General features: G+C 37.0%; 2 protein-coding genes across 2 annotated transcripts in view; one reads left to right on the top strand and one right to left on the bottom strand.

The window, feature by feature from the left end:
- Positions 1-20,760, bottom strand: part of drosha (drosha ribonuclease III) — a 139,765-nt gene extending 119,005 nt beyond the window's left edge. Inside the window, exon 1 of the mRNA XM_042510487.1 lies at positions 20,695-20,760. The gene's annotated coding sequence lies outside the window, so the exon portion shown is untranslated. The remainder of the gene's footprint in view (positions 1-20,694) is intronic.
- Positions 1-24,946, top strand: part of LOC121960680 (cadherin-20-like) — a 656,497-nt gene that overhangs the window by 381,555 nt on the left and 249,996 nt on the right. The window lies entirely within an intron of this gene.

Raw genomic sequence — 24,946 nt, 5'->3', positions numbered from 1 at the left:
ATTACAAAACTATGTTGTTTAAAATGTTTTTTTTTTAAAAAAAAAAAACCCAAACAAACCGACGCTAAGCTTTCTTTAAAAATCACCATAATTGTTTTTGAAAATGTTATATATATATATATATATATATATATATATACACATATATATATATATATATATATTTCCTATATTTTTTCTTTGAAAAAATCACCATAAATTTGTAATGAAAAAAAAAAACAATATCTGACCAAGTGGATGCTGTATTCAGGGTTTTCAACTTGAAGTTTAGTTTCAGTCGGATTGCATAACAGCACTTTCTGAGCCAAACAGCTGACCAGCGGCGGATAAAAATGTAGTGCCAAAGGAAAAGGCTGTGTGAAGGCGAGGTACTGCTAATTTAGCATCCGCTTAAACTAACTCTTTAATTTTTTGCACCTTTTCAAATTGGCTGAAATACGTTTTGATATCAGCCCCTGTGGGGTTGCACTCGGTCTGTTTGAGCCCCACTTCAAAAATCCTGAACTATCCCTTAAAAAACCGACATGAAAACTGTATTTCTGGGTGAGTTGTCCCTTTAATCCATCAGCCGCCCCATGTGAACTGAGCCGAGCACTCTGTATGCTGACGGCCGGTCCCCTCAGCACCAAACACATGCCATGCGTCTTTGACTCGCCAGTGCATTTCACATGCCGCGCCACCATCTGCGGTTTGTTTCAGCCATCACAGAAATATAAATTCCTTCTTTTCATTCACAGAGAGCTCATGGCAGAGATGACGTGTCTCACCAGGCTTCTTGGTTGTCGTCTGACATGTCTGTTGGTCAGCAGAACTTCATTACGATTCACTTCAGGTTAGAGGAGCATTAATATTCCCTGCCTTCGCTGCAGTGTTGCCTTCTATTCTTTGAAAAAAAAGGAAAAAGAAATGTGGAAGGAGGTGATTTTTCTTTCTCAAGGGAAATCCGATGACCCTACATGTGTTTTTAAATATTAATAAAGCCGAAACACGGACGGGCTGGTTGGATATCAGTTATAAACCTTATTATGCACTGCATCCTCAGCACATAAACTCCTCTCTGCTCTCAGTCATTTACAGCGCATATGTCTGTTTATTAAATATCATCCACCTGTTTCCAGGAGCTGAAAAGTTACATTTACTAAATGTCACATTTAATTGACACCAATTGTGTGGGGCAAAGTGTCACATCCAGATTAACGAGCTCACAGGATCCAACAACCAGCGAGGACCGAATGAAAAGAGAATTCGCACAAAAAGCAGAGAGTGTTGACCTTGCACAGAACAAAAGGCGGACAGCATTTTCTTCTTGAGCTGACAAACAAGTCGACAGCTGTTGAGCATGAAAATACATCCTCCCTGATAAAGATTCATTTCAGCACAAAGGAGTGAAGAGAAGTTGCGTAATTTCCTTTTTTTTTTTTTTTTGAATGACACTGGAGAAGTGGAGAGCGATGAACCCGAGGGAGGGCTGAGGGGCTCTGAGACAACACGTATCAATGAAAACAGGGGATTTAACCCCTTAAAACCTGGAGCGACATCACTTTCCTCATGCTGCTTTCAGAAAACTTTCACAAGTATTTAAACCTTTGATTGCTGACCAAAAAGCAATTGATAAGAGAATACCACAAACTGCAAGAAGTTAGTGGATTTAGAAAATCTTATTAAAAAAAAAAAAGGGAAAAAATGCTAATACTAATTATAATAATTGCATATTTAACATTTTAAAAAATTATCATAATTTTGGGCCCAATGTCCTTTCTGTAGGGATTTCTGGGTCATTTCTTCCTTCACTGCTACTTGCCTTCCTCATGTATTTTTGAGATGAAAAGAAAGAAATAAAACCATTTTGCTTAGGTTTCAAAGGGTTAACTCACCTTTGTTTAAACACCTGGTGATTTATTTTAAAGCTAGGGAAAACTATATTTGCAATTATCATAAATCCATATTTAAAATAATAATAAAAAAAATATATTTTAAAAATCTAATCTTATTTGCCTTGTATTTTTTAAAACTAAAACTTTTTTTTTAACTAATTTCTGTTTTTCATCGCTCTTTTCCTTTTTCCCATGTTTTCATAAGAAGAAAAGAAAGAAAATAAACCAGTTTGCTCAAGTTTCAAAGGATTAATTCATAGATTAAACTATGAATCTGACATGTGGATGACTCGTAACGGAGTTATATAGGTTTATAATTCACTTAAGTTTATGAGGGGTATAAAAACTGGTTGCATATTGGCTGCAGAGTTATGTCATCATTCATAAAAAAGAAAAAGATAAAAACAAAGGTTGCATAATTGAGCATTTTGCGTCTGCTCTTAATGTTCTGTGAGGCCACTACTGTGATGTCAACAAAAGCACATGGTGAGATTACGCTTCATGTGGTTAAGTTTGGGCAGCAAAAGCACATATATGGTTTGGTTTAGAGGCACAGGATTAGCAGCCACACGCCGCCTCTGTTCTACATTCAGCACAAATCTAGCAGCGCTGAAAGAGAGGCGACTGGAAACACCTGCGGCTATAGCATCAACATACTCTCAGTGTTTGAAGGACCAAAGTCTTATAAAACACCATTCAAATGCAAAACAGGCATACAAGAAGTATATCAGCGTATCCTCTGTGATATCAGCGCTGTAGGGCTCTTTTTTATGAAAGTGGCCTGAAAAAGGTCAATGCAAACACTGCTGAAATGAGAATCTAGAGCCACTTAATGCACTAAAGCACACAGTGGACAAATAATATACCAAATGTAGGTAACAGCAGCATCTCAGTTAACACCATAGGTAACACTGAAGATTACTGAATCATTCAGATTAAATTACTTTCAAGTGTACTTCGCTGAGTCAGTCGTACAATGAAAAAATAAGGAATGCTTTTCTGAAGTACTGAGTCATATGCTTTTCTAACACTTTTCAATGAAGAAGAACAAGGACGAGGCCGGATCACAGCGGCGCAAAGAGAAATCATGAAACGTGGCTCTGGGTTCTCAAGCTGTTTTTTCTGCACTTTTGTGTAATTTAACATACACGATGTTTGTGATAATTTGTTGGAGTGTTGACGCCCACGCTCCCTGATGTTAATGCACACAGAGAGACAGTTTTTCTCCCTCTCACACAAACAAATAAGTGGATTCATGTGTGGCCAAAAGCTTAAAGGCTTAATGTGTTTGCCAGACACTGCATCTCTCTGCTGTTTTTCCTTTTTTTTTTTTTTTTTTTGCAGAAGGATCCAGAATACTTCATTCACATGCATACGCAATATTCCTGCTATGGCCTTAAATCATTTGTACAACATTTTGGAAAATGGGCTTCTTCACTTTTTTTGCTGAGTGTTAAGCCTCTTTAAAACATAAGTTTCTGGTTAATGACTGGGATAACCATTCAGGCATTTTTCACACAGGCACTACATTCAGGAATATTTTGGGCCTTTACACGCATGCCATGGTAATGCCGGAAAGACGGGGCAAAACACACTCCAGCAGATGGCGCGAATGTGAACTGCTGGATGCCAACTGCCATTAAACTCAACGGAAGAAGATGTGGCACGGCGGGATGTGTGTCCACACCGCAGAAGAATGTCTCCTAAGACATTTATGCTCAACTATATGAGCCTGTCAAACATATTTAAATGATTGAATCTGAGCAATCTGGTGAAAAAAATATATAATTTAAAAAAAAAAAAAAACATGGGAAAGGGCAATAAGTAACTCGGTATTAAATGTTTCACAAATTGCAAGAAATTGGTACATTTGAAAAAGTTTTTTTTTTTTTTTTTTAAAGCTAGGGAAAAAAGAAAAAGCAAGGGTAAAAACTATATAGAATTTGCTAAAAAAAATACTACTACTACTAATAATAATAATAATGATAATAATAATAATATAATAATAATAATAATAAAACACATTTAAAATTATCTTATCTTTTTTTAACTTTCTTTTTAATTCTCAATTTTAAAAAAAAAAAAAAAAACAGGTAATTTTCATGTTTTTTTTTTTTTTTTACTAATTTCTTTCTAATTTTTGGTTCATTTCTTCCTTCATTGCTAATTGCCTTCTGTCCATGTTTTTTTTTTAAAGAAATCAAACCAATTAGCTCAGGTTTCAAAGGGTGAACCTTTCTTTTAAACATGTAATCTCAAGGAATAAGACTTACTAAGTGTATTTTCCCAAAAAAATATCTAATAAATAAAATTTTAAGTATTCATTTTAATGTGTGTATATATATACACACCTCACATACTTGAGTAGAACACTTATGCTATGAGGTTTAGCGTCTAAAATCGACGGTAATCTTTTTTAAACAAATTATTTAATCAATAACTTTCCATATTTCCAATATTGTTGCTGCTAAGGGTGCAGGTCATTAGAATAACAGATTCAGAAACAGGCTTGAAAATGAGCATTTTACTCAAAGCAAAGTGACAGTGATGTATTAGCTTCATTAAAATAACTTAATCAGAGTCATCCCCTCCTTATGCTGATTCAGCTTCATGGTACTAACTCCTGAGTCATTATGGGTTTCTACAGCAGAACCCAGACTGTATTATTTTATAAAGAATACTAAAACCCACACAGCCGTTTCTTTACTTATTTAACTTCTCTGGGAAGACAGACGTGAGCTGCCTGCAGGGGAACAAATGAAAGTGAGGGTAAAAGCTTGAGCAGCGTGGTGGAAAGCAGTGAATTATCTGGGCTCAAAATTTAGAAAAGTGCATGGGAGTGAAAATGAAGCCTCTGACAATGATTGCTGCCAAACTGACTGCTGGGGTAAATGCACAAACTGGGCACAGCCGAAGGTTTTGCAGCATTTGGGCTGTTTATGAACTGTGGTAAAAATAAGACAGATATAGTTTTCTGCTCACAGGTTTGTTTTGAAAACTCTTTTTTTAAAATGTTGGTCCCTTGTTCATATGATTTGTTTGATAAGACACTGATGATTTTCAAAACATTCTGTAATCAAAATGAAATAATAAAATAAAGGCTGCTTTTTGTTTACCTCCCCCCCCCCCCCAAAAAAATGGCCTTTCATAGATGCCACTTATGTTCACTGGAAGAAAAAAATCCATTAACTCTTGCTGATTTTGTTCAATAGTGTCCTGCTGACAGTATGAAAGTACCACACAGACCAAAATGACTCACTCAGGATGTCTCAAGGGTGAGTGAAAATGTAATACGGACACAAAAAATCTATTTGAATATATCTGAAGAGTTACATTTCTGGATTTAAAAAAAACACCAATTCCTTGTGTTTTTAGAATTGTTTAAAGAAGCGAGTTGCATCTCGCTAAACACATTTAAGTATATAGACGGAAGCTCATCTGTATGACCTTTGAAAAAAATGACCTTTGTTCGTACTTTATGGATAATATTTCACTCTTTATATTACAATATGTTTTTTTTCTGGGATGAACACTCAAAGTGCTTATTTAAATTTACATAAAGGGATTTTTTTTGTTCACTAGCTGGCGAAACTATACTCCGAGAAAAGAAATGCAAAATTTCAAAATATGAGAAGCAGGGGAGACAAGAGTCAGGTACAACACTTCTGCATTGCACTGACTAGTATTAAAATATCTTAAAATATATGAACATATTAGTCTAACCCTTTAAAACTTAAATACACATTTTTCTTTCGTGATTTCTCTTTAAAATGTAGGGGTGAAAAAGTACATAATTTTTATATTTAATATCATTTCACAAAAATATTATATTTTTTTAATAAGAAGAAAATATATCAAATGAATACATATATTTTTCAACACTTTTTAGGTTTTTTTTTTTTCTTATTTTCAGGTAATTTTCTTCCAACTTTTTTAAAATATTTGTTTTGTTAATTTGAGGGCCATGTCTGGGTGAGTCGCCCATTGCCTTCTCACCATGTTTTTGAAAAAAAAAATACAAATATAAATATTTTTAGTTAATTGGATAAATACATTTTTAAACGCTGAAATTGATAAATGCATATTTATACCTGAATCCATGTGTAAAATGTATTTCAAAAAACAAACAAAATGTTGTTTTTGGTTTTCATGCCTAAAGAGGAATAAAACTACTCAAAAATCCTGACTAATGTCACAGTTCATGCATTATTGGCAAATATTAAAGAATAACGGCAATTTTGAGTTTTCAGACGATCATCATAACTCTTGTTTTTCATGGAGACAACATGGTTTGGTTCAAGAGAGAAAAAAAAGTATTAATGCAGATGTTGACAGAAACCAGAGAGAGTCTGTTCTTTTTTGGCTGTAGAAGATAATGTCATTTTCTTAAGGAACATGCTCCTTAGCAGTTTGGCATTTATCATCCCACTTGCTGTGCAGTGCAGAGCCTGCGCACACATGGAAACCCATAATTACCAAAGGTAGCATGCAGAGATTGGAACACACACTTTTCATCTAGCGAAAGATGATGCATTTCATGGGAGTGCTGGGAAGAGGAAATGAGTTTCATAGAAAAATAAGGGTCAGGCAGTTTACTCTGATGTTCCCAGCTAAAGTACCGAGGCGCCCGTTGATGCTGAGATTATGTGTGATTACCTTAGTTGCCCAAAAAAGCTTCTGGTTAAATGCCGCCAGAAATTAGTGTAGACTGAGATCAAGAGTTTGTTATGTCTGTTTGCCAAACTTGTTGGCATCTTTCTGTCAAGGACATAATGCTGTTTTAAATTAATTTGAGAGCATTTTCCTTTTAACTTTCAGGAGCTACTTAACCACATACATTACCCATCATTCATATCTCCTTCTTGTCTTTTTTTTTTGTTTGTAGTCATCAGTGTTTAAGATTGATAAAACCACAGAATTAAATGTGCAACAGGTGTGACACGTAAAACCATTAGGAAAAACGTAGGTGAGAAAAAATGTGCGGTGTCATGCAAACAGATGAAAGAGGGTCAAAATAGCCAACAGCAAAAGACACAGCGGCTGTTTAAAATCCGAGTACAAAAGAGGGAAAGATCATTAAAAAACAGAAAATACGGTAAAATGACTCCTGCTAAAAGCGAGCTGGAAAAAGCCCTCTGTTAACTCTGTGACATTTTCACCTTTCAAAGGTTGTTACAAACAAACATTCATTCCAAAAGCTAATTTTTGAGCCACAATGACGCATTCAGCATGTGTTTTTCAAGCTGCACTTTATTTTATTTGCCCTTGATCTGAGCTGCAAATCTGAGCATTAATAATAAGAGAACTTATAAACCGATGTAACCTTCTTTCACACCAAAAAGATCTGTTTATGTCCTCATACTAAATCTCATATATACATGTTGGAACAGAAACAATACTTGCAAAATTAACCAATTGATTTCTTTAAAATGGATTCCCTTTTGTCTGACTTCGTTAAAACCCAATGTGCAAAAAATAATTCCTATTAAAAGTTTGAGAAAATTGCATTAAAGTGTGCAGTGTGTAGGATTTAGTGGCAGCTAGTGATGAGGATTGCAGACTGCAACCAGCTGAAACTTTTATGGTACTATGTCCAGATGCTGCTCCCTCTCCAAAACAAACGGAGCAGGTCATTTAAAACTACAAACCTTACCTTTTTTCTTAAATACTTCAGGAGTTTTTTACAAAGAGCTGAATGATTCACAGAGGTGTCCTTAGCATAAAAAAGCATAACAATAAAGCTCGTACAAACATGGCAGTTAAACACGACAAGCTCCATAAACAAGGACCTGCTCCTTATGTAGATATAAACTGCTCATTCCAACTTTCAGGTGATTTTACAGTAAAAAAAACATACTTTTTAAGTATTCAATTTCTGCCAATGTATCCCACTAAATCCTACACATTGTACCTTTTTACTAACCACTTCTTTATCTACTCAAAAATGTATAATTGTTATTTATGCCAAAGCATATACAGTTAGATGACATTTTTATGGCGCAGGAGCCAAGGGGGCGACCCTTTCTTCTTCTTGTTTCAAACTTTAAATTTCTACTGCAGCTCTGAGTCATTGAATCCTCCTACAGGTGAGTGGGTTTAAAGTGTAGGTTTAGTGGGAGGAACCACCTACTTCTGAAAGTGGTCAACATCAGTGGGATGATTCTGGTGGATTTTTTATAAAATGAGAGCTGACAAATCCAATCTCTATTCCTTACAGGGAGGTTAAGCTCCCTCGACAACAGATTGGACTAAAGGGACCGAATGGAGGCTGATGACGGGATTGAGTGAATTCAGTAAAGAAATCTTTTTTTTCTTTCTTTCTTTCTTTCCCTGTGACAAAACATGATTCAGTATCCAAATGTGAGCATGAAAAGGAAGCTTTGAAAAGTTTGGAGGTTGCTTCTTTCACAGAGGACGCAGCTCTGATTCAAAGCAACAAAGACGAAGTTTCACAGAGAAAAAGGGAAAGTTCTCAGATCACTCCTGCAGCATATGTCACCTGTCCTCTCTGACCATCTGTAAGCTTGCTGTGTTCAAACAACACCGTTTTTCTGCCTCTGTTTGTTATTAGCATTGTCAGCTGTGCAGAGCCACACCAAAGTACATTTTAACTCTTCGAAACCTGGATTGACATTGCTTTTCTTGTGCTGCGTTGAGACATCTTTTGGAAGTGTTTAAACGTTTTAACTAATTCTGCTAATTGGTTTGATTTCCCCTTGAAAACATGGGAGAAAAGGCAATGAGCAACTTGGCAATAAATATCCTGCAAATTGCAAGAAATCAGTAGATTTAGGAAATTATTTTGTTTTTAAAGTTCGGGGAAATTGTCCAGAAAAAGATATTTCTAATAATCAAAATATATTTAAAATTATTTTTAGAGAATTATTATATTTTTAAGCAATTTTCCAGGTCATTTTCTTGCTTTTACTATCCTATTGTTTTGTTAATTTATTTACTTTTCTTATTCAATTCAATTCAATTCAATTCAATTCAATTAAATAGGGACACAGCATATTAAAAGATGTCAGTATAAAATACAAATGTAAATATGCTGGACTGCTAATTCCCTTAGTCCCCTGGCAGGGAACAGTAAATAGAAACGTCGAGAAAGAAAAAAAAAGCTATAACAATTCATACAGAGGACAAAAGTGCTGTAACAGCAGGAAAATGAGATGCATTAACTGCAATGTAGGCACAAGGATTTCACAAGGAAGAAGAATGCATGGAATAAAAAAGATAATAGCAATAGCTCAGATATTGTTCAGCTGCAGCAATATCTATCTTCTTTTTTTTTTTAAACTGCATCAGGAGTCCGACAGCACTATTAGAGTGCAGGAGATAAGTCAGTGGAGGTCCTTTTAACCCAGAGCGTTTGTTTTGGTGACCCATGTGTGGTGGTTTGGCTGCCAGATATCTTTCTATTCACTGAAAACACTGCACCCGCAAAACCATTTTCTGGTTTCAGGGTCTGGAGTGCTGTGATAGTTCACCATCAGCAGGTTTAATGTGCATTTAGTCAGAAACTACAGACACAGAAATCTTGTCTGAATCTGAAGTGAACATGTTGGTGTTTAATGGGGATAAAATCTAATGATCTCTTGTTTTAGCTTACAGAATGCTGAAATCATTATATTTAATCAACACGGATAAATAAAACAAATACATAGGATAGATGAGGAATAAAAAGTTGCATTGTCAATTTCTGTATGCACAGTCTCTTTCATTGCACCAACCTTGGGGAGATGAGAACAACATCAGCTTAGCTGCAGAATTACATCTTACTGAAGGACATTTTAACCAAGCCAATCTGATAAATCACTGCAACAAAAACAAAACACAAAGAAACCCAACCAAGCACCTGCTGCAAACAGATTTTTGGAATGATATAACTCAATTTAGCTGTCTCAGTGTGTCCTATCTGATGTAACCAACACGCAACAAAACAAGATGATCTGCAAAGCTTACAGCATCCTTCATATTAACTCCAAGAGAGGATCATGTGTTTTTTTTTCTCAAAATATGAGTCATAAGAGAGACTTGGATCAAGTGTGAAGCCGTGATTTTTGACAATGGAACTACGGATCCCTGGAGGGGACCTATAGATATTATGCTTTCCCTGATTTTATGTTATATTTATAATGTCCAAATCAAAAGTGATCAAATTTTCAAATAATAAGGTAAAAATATGTAAAAAATGTGAGCAAAAATCTCAGGCACAGCACGCTACTGCAAGTGTTTACAGTACGCAGTATTCACTGCCACATGTGGCTACGCAATAACATCATGGAATAAAGTAAACTTCACAGAAAAAAGTCAACCTTTAACCAACTTCAAATAATTTCTTCAATCAGTAACACATAAATTTACCAAATCTGAGTACCTGCCTGGAAATCGAGTTGAGAAAACTGAATTTATTTATGTACTACACACTTTTTTTTCAATTATTTTAAGTTGGTCGACAATTCTCCTTTTTCAGTGTAAAGCCCTTTTCGCACTGATCTAGTATTACCTGGAGACTTCATGTAATTTAGCAATTACGATCCCGCGTATATGTTTCATGTGGCCCATTCGCACAGGATGAAGTGGCATCTGTATTTTACTCAAATTTACTCACAACTCAGCACGTTTACATTATGGTTATAGCCTGAATAAATAAGCCATTTAATTGGACTACTGTCCTTGACCCAGAGTACAAGCACTGTCTGCCAAAAAAAATTATATTATTTATCAATCTATGATGTAGACCGAGTCACAATCACAGCTGTTTATTTACAATAATTTCAGAGTATAAAACCACCAAATCACAAACATATTTTAGGTCTCAAAGGGGTTAAATGTGAGTGAGTGCCATTTGGATATTAATATAATAATAATAATAATAATAATAATAATAATAATTTCACAGTTGTACCTTGCTGTAAGACAGCCCTTACCACCCTCATTAAACTCCAAAGACATTTGAGTTGAGCTCGACTGTGCTTTTGTTTAAGAAATGGTACGGTCCACTTTAGGGGAGTCTGAAATTGCATTTGAAGATTCTTCCAGTCATGACTATGGGAAATGTACTGTGATTCTTACCATAACAGATAAGAAGGATATAAAAATGTTTTAACCAGCCAAATTTGTTGCTTATTCTTCTTTTCAAGGATCCAAGTCTTAATAACGAGGGTTAGATCCCCTCAACTAGTTTTCTAGTCAACAAGTTTTTGAGCATGAATCCATGAAAACATGTTCTAGTAGAAACCCAGAATACAAGTATGAGCCTGAAAATAAGCATAATAGTCAAAATTACTGAAAATAGATTTTCTTCCTCTTCTTCCTCGCTCTTTTTAGGTCAACAGCTGTGTTTTTCTGACATTTGCAGGAATGAAGTTAAAGAACATCCATTAGCTCATGTTTCCGCCCTGTCATTATAATTATTAGGGACATAAGATCTCCAAATATAGCACAGATGAGTCTCATTAGTTGCCTGACTGGTTGAATTAAGCAGAAATAATATAATTCTTGTAGAAATCTTGGCAACATTATTTTAAATGTACATAAGAAACCAAGTTCCCGGGAGAAATAAGAGTGCGTAGGAGATCAGGCAGGACAAAACTCACATATACATGCAGCGACTCAGTATTCAGATCCGCCCCTACCCCTGACCCTGTCTTAAACCTGCAGAGTGCAAAGCGGCTCAGGGAGCATCTCGCCAACAGCAACAAAATAATTGCTCAGTTTGTCATTGCAACACAGAAAGTTTCTTGTTTTAAAAAGATTGTTGTCATGTGATTATGATGTGAAGTATATTTTGGACTTTTATAACACAACAAGCTGGGGCGCTTCAATAACAAACTACCGTATGTTGCTCCTTATGCGATGCTTTCTCATTACAAACTGACACATTTTCTCAAAAGGCTTTTCAGTGCATGCTGCAGTGGTCTGAAGCGTCTCTGCTCAAGGACAGCAAACTTAAAAAGGAAAGAAAGGGACGAGAGCACATTGATTGAATCTACAGCCTTCAGCTATGCAAACAGAACCGAGTCTTCATCAGTCAAAATGGACAAAGATGTAGTCAAACACACCTAGAACACAAGCACGGGTATAAACTGGTTCAACAGGATTTCAAATCTGCTGGACAACAGATCAAAGTTGTCCATGTCCAAGTGCCACACCCCATGAAACATGGTCGCATCAGCAACTTAAGAAAGATCCCACAAAGTTACAAAGACAGAAGCTCTGCAACTTTTAAGTCTAATAATTGAAAATGTGACAAATTGAGTTCTTCATTAGGCCAAAAGGCTGAACTCTCTTAAGAGTGTGAATCCAATATGCCTCTCTGCAAAGCACTGAGTTAATAATGTCTCCACCTCCAGGACAGGGAGACATTTTCTGTTCCTCAGAACTTTAATGACTTTTCATTTAAAGTGAATATCTGTGGGTCTTCAACTGCTGGGCATAATGAAACACATAAAAATGTTACTTTAGACTCTTTAGAGAAATTAAAGTTAGTGCATCATCCATTCATTTAATTATTCAATTCCATCTGGCCAACTAAAAAACACAAACTTTCCAACTGACACCTGTACCATCGGCAATTAAGCTACACCCAGGTGCAACACATATGAGCCTTAAATTTAACTGGGTCATAACTTTAAGTTGGTTGTAACTCTTAACTTTAAGTTGGATTTTACACCCAAGCATACGTCCATTTCCTTCTTATGTTTTTGAGTGAAATCAAGCCAATTTACTCAGGTTTCAAAGGGTTAATCCTTCTCTAGTCACTCCTCACAACTTTATGGAAGTGATATCAGTGGAAAACCTCATTCAAAAATACTGTGAGAGATGCCACCTTACCCTTAAATGATTACAGGGTTCCAATCTCTTCCTAAATAATTGTCTCTGGGCTTGTATCTGCTCATACAGGCAGATTTATTTGTGTCTTTATCATCGCTGCATGCATCAATTTCTGTAAAGTGAGAGGAGGAATATTATTAGCACCCAAGCTTAACACCTGGTGTCACACAATTTGCGTCAGTCGCTGCTAATGAGCTTTGTGTCTCTCCTCCTGTGATGTCGGGTTGACTGCCCTCTGCGCTCCCCAGCGAAGCAAGATTCTTTACATATTATGTGATAATTTAACACAATAGATAACTGTTAAATGTACTACATCTGTCTTGTATTTTATAAAAGACGATGAGCCAGATGAGCAGTCTGAAATACATCTTGCATGTAATCAGAACAGATGCATTCATAAGTTCTATGAGAGAGCAACGAGCAATAATAGAGGTATATTTAGATGCATGTTCAATTAGCTGCAATGGGAGTCACACTCTTGATCACGCTCGCTGCACATGCTTGTACAAATTAACATCCAGATCACGCTCTGCAATGCGTGTTTGCCTCGACTTATTACAGAGGGACTTCCAGCAGGCCGAGCAGCAGCTGAAAGATTTCCTTTCAGGTCTGTGACCGGCGGCTGGAGCAGAGCTAAACGCATCTCTGTTACCAGACTGATAAAACCCTCGTTCCTGATTCTCAATCCTGACTCCAAGTAAACAAAGTTTGCCTCGCTTATGGAAACTGCCAAGAGAGCAGTTTTTAAATCATAAACAGAAATGTATTCTGAAAAAGAAAGATTCCTCCGGCAGTTTGAACTGGGTGAAACAAAGACTTCAAGTCCCAGTGAAACTGATGCTGGAACATCTTTACCTTCCATACTGTGACATTTTTTGAGCAGTGCAGAGTTACAAGATGGATTTACTTGTAAATCAAATCTTTTGCATTTGATTTGACAGCTAAAAACTGGGTGGGCTTACAGGTCAACACAATGCCAACATGTCCCCTTCCTAAGTCATCACATATTGCCGCTTTGCGGTGGATTTCAGCATCTACATTTATCCTCCTGCGTCTGCTTTTCATGTTCTGGGACACAGCTACTATCATGTCAACACAAGAACATGGTGGGATGATGCTGCATGTGGTTATGTTTAGGCAACAAAAGCACATGGAAACCAACGCTGAGACGTCAACAAAAGCACGTGCTGGTACGGATAGTTAGTTTTTGGCAAAGAGGCCCACGGTAAGGTGCAGAAAAAAGACATCACATTCAGACGGGAAGCATACAACTGACTCCCACATGAAAGTCCATGGTTTGTTGGAGCTATCCACCGCCCCTTCTGCCTGCTCTATAGCGACTCTCATACTTATATTACATTGTTACCGGCAGCATATCAACCTGACGCCGTCCAGTGGCGTATCATGTGGACACGACAGGTTCTGTCTGGCTGCCTTCTCAAATGTGCTGCCCGTCCGCATATTATGTAGCTGCTGTCTGGCAGCATATCTAACACTGCAAGTGGTTCTTTCAGACCATGTTTTCAGCTAACACCATCCGTCGGTGTATCACACAGCCACAAAAGGTGGCCTTCGGTGTTTGAATCATATGCCAAAATCCTTGCATAAGTGGCAGTATGACAATTAGGAAGGACAACCCGCTGGAAATACAGAGCTACAGTGTACTGTTGGCACCCACCAGGCCCCAAGGAAGTATGCTGGGTTTGGAAACCAATTTTCATAGTGGCCAAACAGTATAATTACACCGTCATGCTATGTCCTGCGGCCAAAAAACACTTCTTCCCACTGACTTAAAAAAGAAAAAGACGTCTTTAAATCCCTACTTCAACAAATTTATTTTTTTGGAGTGTCACAACCCTCACTAAATGACTTAATCCACTACCAGGACTTAATCTGCTTAGTCTGGTAACATTTGTAAAGTCTAAATGAGCTGCACGATTTAATAATTTTACCCCCATTCAAGTTACTGGAGAGTGGTAAACAAAAAGTAGCCGGCTCAGCCAGTGGAAGTCTCTACTGCTCCTGCTCTATGGGCCACAAAAGTAATACGGCTTGGCACACAGGGATTATGGATCTATGTTTTTTGTAGTGATAAGTTTGTCCACATACTGCTGTTTTACCACTGTAACAGACACAAGTTACACAATGCAATCCTCTGAACACAGTGACCCTGTCCAAAATTTAACACGGTGTTACGTCAACTTCACATTCTCTATATTTGTCATATAACAAGAAATAACTCGAAAAATGTACTTTTCACCTCACGAGGTCTTTCCAACAGACTGTAGAAGTGAATGTGTGTTCAGACCAACAAATTCCCTGATTACATGCTGAGAACAGCTCTTTTATCCTGTGACCATGAAGAGGGATGAATGGGGACAGAAAAAGATGGACAGACAACTGACTTTTCACTCATGATGATACTTGCTTTGGCGTAAGGACACGCTAAAAAAAAACACAATGAAAGTTCTTTAAATTAGAGTTACAATAAGCCAGGAAAAAACAGAAAAAAGAGTGGAGCATGTTCACACAAAAACAAACTCACGTTGAAGAGGTAATGGCCACATGTTCATTTTCAGCTTACACTGGATTGGTCACTTTAAAATGTTGCTAGAAGTGATGACTAACATATGAAAGAAAAGCAGAAAATGAATGCTGAACAAACTCTGCCAATGAGTAATCTGAGGAAATCAATTAAATTGGGGAATTTTTCCATTTTCACAGACCTCAGGGGCTAACAACATTTCGAAATGCTCTTAACAGTCTTTTCATTGGAACTGGTGAGCAAACGTGGGCATTAACCCTGACCTGTGGAACTAAATGAGATGAAACTGGGCAGCCTTGAGCTGGAGGTTGAAACAGATTGACCATGCAAAACAGCAGAGAGAACGAGGGTTAAAGTATGGAACCCTCTCATTTTGTACACATGATCGGCTTAGTTTGAACTGAATAATAAAACGCCGGATGAAAAGGCAGCCCCAGGCGATCAGACATGTGGCAGGAGAAGAAAACAAATAAGAGATATGCTGAGGGAATAAAAGCACCCGTATACCATCTGTTTATGACAGAATACACTGCAGTCACTTTAAAAACCTGGCTTGGTTTATATAGCACAATATCCCTATTTCACCCACACTGAAGTCATTTTAATATTTGGTTTATGTAATGTTGTCAGAGGGAACTCTTCAGTTTTTTTTTTAATTTTCCTCCAGAGGGCAATTTTCATCTACAGCACAGCTGGGTGCATGACGCATATTCTACAGTTTAAGCTGCATATTCCCATTATAATCTAACAAAAAAAAACACTCTTCACCCACAGACACAAAAACAGGCTTCTTCAAATTACTACATTATTCACTATTTATGCATAAATATAAAGAAGCTAATGAGAACGCATAGTACCTTAATTTTCTCCCTGCCATTAGGTTAATCAGTCTACGCCAACATGAACACACCAGTAATACCCAATAACAACCATGTATCTCCATATTTGGTGATTTTAAGGATTTTCAATTAACTGAAAAATGAAATGCTCTTTCCTGGGTTCAGAAATTCCTCCTATGTTTAGTCTTAAAAGCCTTTAAAAACCCACTGAATTATATATAAAAAAAAAAAAAAGTAATGTTATAAAAGTTGAAACAAGGCTGTTTTATCTCCAAATGTTCTCTAAATAAAGTGTCAAATAGGTTTGTAGCGATAGACCGTGAAACCAAATATCATGGCATGAAAACTGACAGCTATCACACTGTGTAAATTTGCTTTTCTGTGGAATTAGAAAATAACCCACCAGAATCTTTCTGTTTTTATTCCTGGCGGGTCACTGTGAATGATAATTACAATAAGATTCCACAAAACCAAGATATTTTTGAAGAAATTATCGTACCGTGAAAATCTCAATGTTGCAACCCTCATTCAGGATGTTTTTTTAAAATTATTATCTGATATAAAGGAGTTGAACAAAACATTCAGACCAGTATTATAGCAGAAAACAACTATTCTCTATGTAAAGATATAGTGGAGTAATGGAGTCTCGCACAGAGAATGAGGTAACGCTCCCTCTGTGTGCGTTTTTACTTCTCTGTCCAGCTGCATGTGCACATGTGTGCACGTTTGTTTCTGTGTGTGTCATAATCATAGGCGCCTTTGCTGGTTATTTGGACGCTCAGCAGCCTCGGCCTGATCCAACAACTGCATCACGTGTTTGAAAAAACATTATTACAAGCTGAGGATGCAGCTGACTTCATTCTGGAAATGTGGACAGATACTTACAGCAAAACCCGTCGTTTTTGTGTCACTTTGTACTACATCAATGAGTGGGAGCGACTTGAGTGGGTGCTTTGCAGATCTGAGTGGGACATGACGCAAAACAGCAAAATGGTGTGCTTAATCATGAATCGTGTTGTGGGACTCATACAAATGCTGCAGGGTGGGTTCAGATTTGTCTCGTAGATCACTACAAGTAAAGGGTTGGTTCTTTTTTTCCACTTAAATCGTCATTAACACAAATATTTGTGACACTGACTAACAAACCCAAAGACAAAACAAAACAAAAACTGCTTTGGTGCGTATACATTTTTACATCCTTGAAGATTAGTGTATCTATTCATTATTGTTCAAATCCAGTGTTGTCTTTTTGAGTCTTGTATAGAGTCAGTTAGTCTCAGTTTGTCTGTCAATTTTTCCATTGAAAAGATTTCTGCCACAATTTTGATCCTTCATTTGGAGTGTTTCCTTACCCCAGCTCCCAGTGACAGCTTTCTTACTTGCTACTGGCAGTATTATGACAAAATATCTATCACTGGCAATAACATGTTCTTCAGAGAATTTACAAGCTTTCACCTGTTTCAACCCTCACATCTTTCCCCTGCCGCAACCGTTTGGATGTTGTGTTTTTATCGGAATACAAGTGTTGCTTAACTTGTTTTGCACAACAAACACAAGATGTTGTTGAGAAAAACCTGAACAACAAAAGACAAAATGCTGCCATGATCTCTGAACAAGCTCATTTGCATGCAGGCATGTGATTGGATTAGCACTGACTGTGTGTCTTGTATCCAGTGGGTGAGTGAGCACAAAAGCTGCTGCCTTTCGTCTTTAAGTTCGCTCGCAATTTATGAACCATCAAGGACATACAGTATCTGTTCAGGGCTGTGGTTCATTTGTAATCTGACTTGATAAATAACTTCTTTTTGGCAGCTTTTAATAAAACATGCAGAACTGTAAAACCAATATATTTAGATAAATGCTGTGAAGCTGATTTGAATCTGTTATTTATTCAGCACCTGCCTTTTATCCACTCCCATTTGCCTATTTACTTCTTCTCGTACCAGCTCCTCACCTGAATCAGGCCTGAAAGGTTATTGACAGCTGTGTTTACAGGCTCATATGAAACGCAAGCTGAGGAAAAAATGACAGATAAAAAGGGCCTATGAAAATGATACACACACCTGGCAAATTATGCAAGAAGCTTTAACGCAACAACAGCAGTGTGTCATCTTACTGATTGCTTGCATGTCATTGATAATGTTGAAAAATCTGCATTCAGGACACGATTCCATCAATAAATCCCAACATCCAATCCTTTCATGCTGCCAACATGCATCACGTTCGCAAAAACGACTGACCATAAGCACTGCAGCATGTTTTTTCTTTTTCACCTTCATGTTTCAACATGAAGGTGAAAAACAATGACGAGAGAGTGAGTGTGCAAGAGAGAGAAAGGGGCTTTGGACCGGGCATCGTCAGCGCAGAAGGAAGGGCGACACGTTCTCATCCCAAGTTGTCACATATTGCTTTTTTGCGGTGCAGTGCTCTTTTTGGGACGCCGCTGCTATGATGTCAACACAATCGCATGGCGGGATTATGCTGCACACAGTTACGTTTCTGCAACTGAAGCACATGGCAACCCATGACATCATGTCAACAATGCACATGCTGGCATGGATGGTTACAACTTGACAACAAAGACACAAATGGATAGGTTCAGGGGAAGGAGCCACATGGTAAGGTGAAATAAAAACATTCAGACGGGAAGCAAACACTGGACTCCCGCATGAATGTCCGGAGTTTGTTGGATCCCTTCACCCGCCTGCCCTATAGGAATCCTTGCAGTCCTTGTTTTACATTTCTACCAGCAACGTTTCAACCTGATGGTTGAACATGTAAACATGATAATAAGCTTTAAATATAGTTTTTTCCTTCGCTTCATTTTTCTCTAGAAATGCATATATAAATAATGTTCTAAATCCACTGTTTCCCTGCAGTGTGTGAGATATTTCTAACCAAGTTGCTAATTGCCTTTTGTCCCATGTTTCTGAAAGAAATCGCACCAATTTGTTCGGAGTTCAAAGGTTTAAATACTTGTTAAAGGCATCTGAAAGCAGCACAAGTAAAGTGTTATCACTCCAGTATGTGGACTTTGAGTTCAGATTCATTTGTCAAACTATTTTCAAGGACCACAAAGAACTTTCACTGCTCATCTACATTAAAACAAACTTCTCAGTGGGAAAAAGACATATACACTTTGCCGAAGCAGAATACACTGAATGGAGAAATCACTCAGTGTCACTCAGATGGCACAAGACTACAGACCCCAAATAACGCTTCAAATAAATAAAAGCTTCTGCCCTCAGTAACACAGCAGAGAGCTCAGCTGCAGCCAGAACGAACACTTAATTTGTCTGAATCTAACTATTCTTGGTTAATTGCATACATGACCTTAAACACTACGTGTGGCTTACAATCAGTTAGTGGGCCCCAATTTGGCACTCACACAAACACTTCATGAAATTAGTATAATGAGCAGCGAGTCTCCAGTTAATGGATCAGACGGGGGTGCAGAGAGGTTTGGAAAAGGACTAGTCCCCTGATATTACAAAACAACAAAAATCACCGCACTTTGAAATGCATAAGTAAAGCAATTTGTCAAAAAGGGTGATATTTCCCACTGAGGGAAAGCACAAATGGCTCATTAAAGCTACTAAAAGGCTTTGCTACTTTCACCATAATGCGGCCTTTTTCTCTATGAGCTGTGAGGAGTTCTCATTGACATTTTTTGCCGTGATTTAAAAAAATTAAAGATTAGAATGAAATGGAAGAAAAGTTTGTTTTTGAGAGTGTTTGTCCTCGACCTTCATGCTGCTTTTCAATTTTCGAAAGTATGTTGCAGTTTATTAAAAAAACTTTCAGAATTACTTTTTAACTTATGCTACACAACAATTACAGACACAGCTGGGTATTTTTATAACATGGAAAGTTTTGGAGACTGGGGCCATTATAATAACCATGTTAGTTTTTCCAATGCCTTATTTTGATCAAATTAAGCACACTTTACATCAAGAGGACCGTTTCGAGAGTGTTTGTTTAGCTGTTTTGTTTACTTTAACTTTTCTTTGTTTTTGTTATTGTTTGCTGCTTCTAGTTATTATTTCTATTCATCTGGATTTTAGGCAGTTTTATGTGTGTACAATGCAAGGTCAATGCAAGGTTTAAATACTTCCTCATTATCGATTTAATACCAAAAAAATATTACTGTTCGAAATCAAGTCCAATTTACCAGTCATTTCATGCAATAATTAGTAATAACATCTATTTAAATTTAGGTTGTATCGCTCAGTGAGAGACATTATTACTTTGTACCCAATATCCTACCAAAGCTACATTAAATATATATATTTAAATGTACTTCACTGAAATGGATTCACCTAAGCCAATTTTTCATGTCTTTTCAGTTGTGGGTGTAACAGTGCAATCTCTAATTACTGAAATAGTTGTATTAAAGTAAAAAAAGATCAGAGAAAAGAGAGGCCCAAATTGCATTTACATTCATACATTGAGGGAAATTATGCAAAAATACATTATAAAGAAGACAGATTTACTCCTTGTTCTCTCAGTTTCTGTGGGCCTTCTCTTTGGCCTCCATGTTTCTAAAAGAAGGAGAAAGAAAGTCCTGAATCTGAAGTTGAGCACCCCTCTTTCTTACCTTTTTTCACAGTAGATTAACGGTGCTGAAGTCAGGTCATTCCCGGGTGGTGGAATTTCTTCAGCGCTCCGTTTTTAGCATCAAAGTCCTGGTGTTTTCCCGCTGTGTTGCCCTGAGAGACAGAAACACGTCAACCTTTACCATTGATGAGCAGCAGGAATTCCTCCGTCAAAGAAACGATGAGCACACCGAGCACAGCAGGTCTGCACGAAGCCTCTTGCCTCAGAGTTTCAGAAGGAGGACGGGTCAGTAAGTCACGGCTCATATTACCTCCTCGGTGGTGTGGATGCACTGACCAGACTTTGATTAAACAAAAAAAAAATAGAGGAAATATTGACTTTATAATATGCATGGTGCTACATACCTTAACCCTCTAAGGTATGCATTATGATGCAAGGTATTAAAAAATATATATATTATTTTTTTTGGTCATAAAATAGATCAAGTAAACATAATTTAAAGACATAAAAAAAGCAGTTTTTTTGTTTTACATTTTTGGTTATGTTACCTAAAGCAACACTGAACCATGATGGCAAGAAATGAAAAAAAAAAAAAAAAAATACAATTAATAAATTTAATAAATCTAGATACTGTATGGAAAATATTCAAAATTGTTAAACTTATCTAGGCTAATTTTCTGGGATTAAAAAAAAATAGAATGACTACTATTCTATAAACTCAAATACACAATACCAAAAAACCTCACAGTGGAATTCCATAATGGTACGATGTTTCAAGGCGATGTTTGCAATTTAGCAATTCAATTAAAAATTCAACTTTACTCATCTACTAATGTGAATCCATTTGTTTCAAGACTGTAAAATGACAGAAAAAGACATTCTCAGACCATTTTTTGTGGTTAATGGGCCTGAACCTTGTGAGGAAGGCCCCGAAAAAGGCAATCAACATGGCCTCCAGAAAGTCATTTTACATTATATACAGTGCTACTGCTTTCCTTAGGGCCCTGGCCCTTTTTTAAAGTATTGCAAAATAACTGAGGGTGTGTTGTGTGAGTGCAAAAAGCAAAACATGGGTATGTTACTCAGAAGAAAGACAGTACCAAAGGGGATTTAATGTCACATGAAAATTAAAAAAAAAAAAACTCTTTCCCTTTTTAAGCTACATCGTATTCATATTCACATGCACCTCCTTTAAGCTTCACATATTATATAAAATCAACAGTGTATTCATAGACTGCAAACATGTGCAGCCCCAGCGCGCGCCTCCCTGACCAGCAGACGCAGATCTGTCCCTCCTACGTGCCTCTTTCTGCTTTCAAAATGTCCAAATTATCAAATCAAAGTGCTTCAATCAATCTGAGCGAGACGGGATGAATCAGTGGCCGGAAAGGCTGCAAAGAAGAGTTCCTGCTGGACGATGAGAAGTGGTTTGTACTCTGCAACTTTAACTAGGTCAACAGGGCTCGATAATGAATAAGAGCGGCGCACTGCTGGTAGAATCTATCTGTCAGTTATTTCCTGTGTGGAGTGGTTTTGTGTAATTCCAAGCAAAAGAAAGTGAGGAGAAAGAAAGAAAAAGAAATCAGCTGAATTGCTTGTTAATGTCTTACACTCTAAAGATTAAATGTGTGGTAGCTGGATAAAAAATGATTATTTATTGATTTAGACAAACCTTTTAAGTTGCAAACATTATTTTAATGAATAATGTTGACTTAGACATGTTGAAAATTGCATCAGCCTGATACTGTGTGTAATTTAACCCCAAATTTCTACCTTAATTGAATAAAAACAAAATTCAAGCTGTAGTAACTTAAAGAAACTGGATTAATAGTTTAACTTTTCTCCACCTGCATTTCAGGATTTCAAGTCCTCTCCTCTGACCACGTAACACGACAGGACAAATTATAAATATCTGTACAAAATTTAAAGCAGCATTATGCAACTTTTACTTAACTGTTGAATCTCATCTCTGCGACATCATCCCACAACACGCATTTCTGTAGCAGCATCCCGGCACGTCATAGCTTGACGTGCAAGGATACCTAAAACACCATAGGTCGATGTGGAAGGTCACTGACTGCTCATCAGCATGTAACCAGTTTGGAGTGAGAACGTGTTGATGATTTAGGATTGAGACTCAACAATCAAATAAAAGTTGCATAATGTCGCTTTAATGGTTCAACAGTTGTTAAGATATTTCCATCTAGACAAGGATGGTGGAATGAAGGAACAACAATGCTACCACTAGCATCAGCAGTAAGAGTGAATAAAAGTCAGAGAGGGGATGGGACGGATATAAAGAAATGATTTTGATGTTCTGCTCATCACAGGGACTCACTGTGGAGGGGGTTTTGCCTCTGGATATAGTCTGTGAGTCTGTTAGAGGAGCTGATGCTGCTGTTGAATAGATAATGTAGCTCTACAATAAAGTCTACTGAGAGACCAGAGTCAGGTCAGGACACACGCTTTAAAAACACGACATGTCTGTGCTTTTTTTTCCTGCAGTTATTCAACTTTGACGAATTATGAGTGGACAATGAGAAACCCTTTAGAAACACTTTATTCATATTACTCAAAGAATATCTTCGTTATTGCAGTCAAGTATTTATTATTTAATCACTCCTCTGTTTATGAGTATTATTACATTTTATGCATTTATACAATAAAAATGAAAATATCTATGACGAAATTTAGAATTTGAAATATTAAAAAATCCAACACAAAACTTTGTCTGAATGCCTTTAGCAAATGTATAATCAAAACTGAAACTTTTAATATCATATGCAGCAAGTTCCCTGCAACTTAAAAAAAAAAAAAAAAAAAAAAGCTTAGTGAAAATTAAAATAAAAATAGCTCCCTGAGGCTTGCTTTGCAGACTGCCTTCCCTGGTGCTGGTTTCGTGTAATACTCACACTCTTACATTAATTAATTTTATCACGGATCATTAAAATAAAATGCTGATATAGATAATCAACAAAATGCTAAATATCAGCCCAGATAATCGGCGAGGCTGATAACCCGTCGACCCATATAAAAAGGACGAAAAAAGTTTAAAAAGCAAACATAGTGTCTCCCATTCCTTTTTTCTGAGGTTTTATGTTATTAATCATTTCTTTGAACATTTTCTGGAAGCATTTAAAGCATTTTCTTTTTAAAATTTCCTGCGGGAGAAATGTGGCCTCACCTACATCCAACATACAGCAAAACTCTAAAGTACCTTTCTGCCAAATACAGATTTTATTGGTCCAAAATTGCATAGATATATACTAAGCCTTTTCACGGCCACACATTTATGATTCAATTTTGTCTTTCATACTTGTTTTTTTTTGTTTTGCATTTATATATATATACATATATACCCCCTTTACCCTTGTTCCTTTGCTCAAAGAGATGTTCATATCTGAGCTGTCTTTATTAATGCCGTCACTGGAAGTACCAACACTTGATTTCCAAAAGAGACATAAAATGTGTAAATGTCCTCAGTAATTGTTACCAAAAGTCTGCCACCCCAAAACTGCTTTATTACTGAGAAGCAGCCATCCTGTTGTGAATTCACAATTCAGTTTTTACAGCAATCTTTGTGCAGTTTAAAGTTGTTGAAACTGCACAAACCTCCCATCTGAAGCAGTTATTGGTGATTGTTAAATCGCTGCTGCTGGTGTTCTTGGCGATATCGGTGATTGCTAAAACACGGACAGACAGAACGCAGGCTCTTGCTCAAAATGAAGATGGAAAGGAGGATCGATAAGGCCCATGAGTTCACTAAGTCCAGAGAAACTGTGGTGACTCAGTCTGTGGTATCCCTGGTGAAGAGCAAAAATGAGTCTCATGTATTGTTCTGTCTGGCAACAGACTAATGAGGACGGGAAACATTAAAACACACTGAATTACTAGAAGGAAACTTGGACAGCACAGACCTCCGTTTAGGACTAACACGCCGTCTCTCAATGCTGACAAAAGTGAAAGATACTTTGAGTGTCCGCTTACAAATTATTTATATCGGCTCTGAAATTGAACATGTTCTTCTTTGCCCCATGCTAAACAACTCAGTCAAGTTTACTGAAAGCAGTTTTTATGTACGCCTGCTGTCAAACAGATAAATGAAAACAGAACCTCCGTGATTGAGATAAAAAGGTTTACCCATACTGAAAGAATAAACGTAATTATGTTTCCTAAATAAACCTTTTGGTCACCTTTTAAATGCAAAAAATGAATGATGCAGTGAAATAGCATGAATAGAAAAATCATTCAGGTCTTCTCTCTTTCTCGGTTAACAGGAGCAATGTTAAAGT

This window comes from Plectropomus leopardus, chromosome 21, assembly GCF_008729295.1.
Source record: "Plectropomus leopardus isolate mb chromosome 21, YSFRI_Pleo_2.0, whole genome shotgun sequence".
Classification (NCBI taxonomy): domain Eukaryota; kingdom Metazoa; phylum Chordata; class Actinopteri; order Perciformes; family Serranidae; genus Plectropomus; species Plectropomus leopardus.
The sequence above is the reverse complement of the archived record's forward strand: the minus strand, read 5'-3'. Positions and strand labels throughout refer to the sequence as shown.